The sequence below is a fragment of the Meles meles genome, chromosome 7, assembly GCF_922984935.1.
Source record: "Meles meles chromosome 7, mMelMel3.1 paternal haplotype, whole genome shotgun sequence".
NCBI lineage: Eukaryota > Metazoa > Chordata > Mammalia > Carnivora > Mustelidae > Meles > Meles meles.
In genome coordinates this window covers 130,443,330-130,447,078 of record NC_060072.1, presented here as the reverse complement: position 1 = coordinate 130,447,078, position 3,749 = coordinate 130,443,330, and the positions used below count along the sequence as shown (strand labels likewise).

At 40.3% G+C, this 3,749-nt stretch overlaps 1 pseudogene; it reads right to left on the bottom strand.

Moving 5' to 3' along the window:
* Positions 1–2,230: 2,230 nt before the first annotated feature.
* Positions 2,231–2,328, bottom strand: LOC123947789 (annotated as a pseudogene).
* Between the last annotated feature and the right edge of the window lie 1,421 nt (positions 2,329–3,749).

Sequence of the window (3,749 nt, the reverse complement as noted above, 5' to 3'; positions counted from 1 at the left end):
TAACTCTGTTTTATGATCTAATCTGATCCACAGTTTTTACAAATCAAGCCATCCATCCTTCTGTATACAGTTAGAGTTCTTAATCCACCTCGTGCTATTGATGGAGATGGAATATAGGAAAGAAGGAAGAGCGTGTAAGGTAGATGCTGAGCTCAAGCTCAGATCTGTTAAATGGGAGAGCTCCAGGGTGCTTCATTAGGAATCAGTTGGCTCAGTTGGCAGTAGGGGGCCCTAAGCTGGGATGTAGTCAGTTCTGGGGGGACAGATCTGAGAACCATGAGCTTCTACACTAGTTGAAGCTGTGATTGCGGACACAATCATCTATGGGGAAACTGGAGATCAAGATGAGAAAAAAGATGAAAGACAACTGAGAAGGGAACATCAATATTTAAGAGGTGAGCCAAGAGGGAGAAGATTGTGAATGTCTGAGAAGAAATGATAGCAGAGGTAGGAGAAAGAGAATAGAGTGCTTAGATCTCAAGAGTTTCAGTGAAGGGTTGAATTGCAGTGTCAAAAATCAGGGAAAGATCAAGTGGGATGAGAATTGAAAATAATAATTTAGACGTCACCATTGGTAAGTTTTGACAGTGAGAGTAGAAAACTTTGTGAGAGGCTGAGAAGTTAGCGAACTATGAGGCTGTGGAGACAGGTCTCCAGCAGGGTCTCAGGGACTTCAGTGTTGAAGGGAAGAAGGTGGACAGAATGTTAGTTTGAGAAGGAGTAGGGTGAAGAGAAAACTTTCTCTCTCTCTCTCTCTCTCTCTGTATATGTATATGTATATGTATATGTGTGTGTGTGTATATATTTTTTTTTAATGAAGGAAACTCTAAAATGTTTGTAGGTTGAACAGAAGACAGAGGAGAGGGATAAATTAAAGTAATAAAAAACCAAATTTGTCTGATAAGGTGAAATTTTTTGAGACTTATGACATTTATAACTTTTCTTTCTTTCTTTCTTTTCTTTTTTTTTTTTTGACGCCAGACCCACAAGAAATGTTTGCTAGATAATGTTTCCAGATGAATGAAATAATTATTGAGATACAGTGTATCCCAGAGTGAAGAAGGATAGCCCTCCATTGAGAACGGTTCAAGTTCCCTTCCAGATGTACTGATCTCTCTTGCCTCGCCCACCACTGCACTCTTACTACCCCAGGTCGGGGAAGCCCTCACCAATCCCCAAACATGTCACACCCTTACTGTCTCTTTGCACAAGGTCTCAATGGTTTTGTATCAGGTTTTACCTCTGTCTGAAGTGTCCTTTCACCTACTCATTCTTCGAGAGTCCTCTCTAGTATCAGCTTCACTGTGAAGCCTCTTTTCTGTAAGCTGGAATTCATTGCTGTCTCCTAAGGGCCATTAAATACTTGTGTTCTTAGGTCTTATGGACACTTCACAAATTCTCTGCCAACGCCTTGTATGCCTGTCTGAATTTCCCTCATTAGACTGGAAACAGGCTTTGTACCTGCCCATAAACCAGCTCCTCAGATAGTACTTGGCAAATAATAGTTGTTAGGGACTGATGACCGAATGAATGAGCAAAGAAAATTGAATATTGACTTTCCAAAATTGGTTTTTAAAAAATTTTTTTTAAAGATTGATTTATTTGTTTTAGAGAGAGAGAGAGAGCACAAGCAGGAGGGGCAGAGGAAGATAGAGAGAGAGAATCTCAAGGAGACTCTGCACGGAACGTAGAATCAACACAGTGCTGAATCTCATGACCTGAGATCATGACCTGAGCCAAAATCAAGAGTCATTCACTTAACTGCCCCCCAAAACTGTTATGTTTTTTAAAAGAAGCTCAGTAAAAATCAGCCTATTGGTTCATCATAGGAAATACAGAGGCACTTTTGAAGACAGTAAAACATCAAAGCCCGGGGCAATCAGAATTATGGTCACTTTGTCAAAGTTATAAAAGGTTTTCATCAGCATGAGCATACAGACAGAGAAAAACTACCATCCTACCACTCTCAGAAACAGAAATGTGTGACTTAGACAGTACATAGATAGAACAATTGGAATTTTTAAAAATGTATTTACTAACCAAAAGACCCTTGAAGAGTGCTGGGTCTCTCCTTGGTTCTAGAGAATGACTTTAGTCACTCATGGGAAGTCCATTATTCTTCCCAGTGGTTGGTTTATGAAAAGTCAGGCAACAGAAATCTGGTCAATGAGGTATGAGGGAAGTGTCTGGGAGCCCTCATGAAGAGTCTTTCTGATTCTTTTTCTTTTTTCTTAGTATAGAATGCTTCATGAATTTGCGTGTCATTCTTGCTCAGGGCCCATGCTTCTCTGTTTCATTCCAGTTTTAGTATATGTGCTGCTGAAGCAAAAACTAGTTTTCTCATTCCTAACAGGGATCCAAGGAAGGGGCTTTTTTTCTTATATTCTTTGAACATGAATCAAGATGTGATGCCTGGAGCTATTGTAGCCATATTGTGACCAGGAGGTGATAAGCCCGAGGAGAAAAGCCAATGCAGTGAGGATGGCAGAACACAAAGGTGGAAAGATCAGGGTCCCTGGTGGTCATGTTGAGCCGCTGAATTAACCAAGCCTCCAAAGGCCCTTACCTCTAGACTTTTTTTTTTTTTAACTTCTTTTTTTATATGAAACAATAATAAAGTTCTTACCATTATGTAAGCCAGTTGAATTTTACCCTCAACAACCTTTTGCTGGCTGCATTCTGAGAGATGCAGCTGAGCTCTAGATTTAAGGACCAGCTTTTCTAGCATTACTGGTTACTTTAACTTCATACCTTACTGTGACTTCTTGGGATCCTGTTAAAACATGTTGTAAATCTGCTACCAGTTTTTTTAAAATGTCCAGACAAATAAGCAATCATATGAAGCTCAGACTTCTTCATACAGTATAGTTTTATTTAAAAAAAAAGCTTGTTTGAATATTTGACTCGTTAATATTACCTCTCCAAAATACCCACCAGCTTTTACAGTGCTCAGATTCCGGACTCTACCTACTACCATAATTGATGAAAGAGGATTTCCTAGCATTCTTGCTTTGTGCAGAATGTGAGCTGAAGACATTTCCACATCAACTTTTGTTCTGAAATATGTTCCAGGAAGAATGTGGCGAGTTTCTTGGGTTATCCTGTTTGCATAGATTTAAGATCGATTTTAGTATCTAATAATGCAGACTGACTTACGACTGTGAGAATAATGTCAGGGAGAATAATTATTTTGACTTTAGTAAACATTTATTGAAAACTTAAAACATGCAAGGGACTCCAGGGAAGCAGTATAACATAATGATGCAGAATAAGGGCTTTGCTCTCAAGCAGATGTGGACAGTTGGCCTTAAAAGGTCTTGGGCGTTTTCTTGGAAGGGAAAGTTGAGTTTCTATGTGGAGGACAGTGTTAGTGAAAATCTCCTTGCCTCATACCCCTATTTCTCTCTAGGTGAGACCTGACATTGGGAAATGAACTCAGCCATGGTTGACTCAACCCCTTCTACTCTTGTTCTGTTTGGGGATCTGCCCCCCACCACCCTGAGTTTCATGGGAGCCATGGCAGACCAGCAGGACCCATCACAGTGGATAAGTCTATACAATTCAGCCTGGCTTTTATTAGTCATCAAACCGACATCTTAATCTCCATGTATCTGTACTCCTGGGTCACTCCTCAGGGAGGATCTGAACTCCTAGACACAGGGAGCTGCATTCTAGAGGCTCTGTGAGACAATATTTGGCCATGCTGCTTTGTTGCACACTGCACAAGATGGTAGAAAAGGGGGCATAAA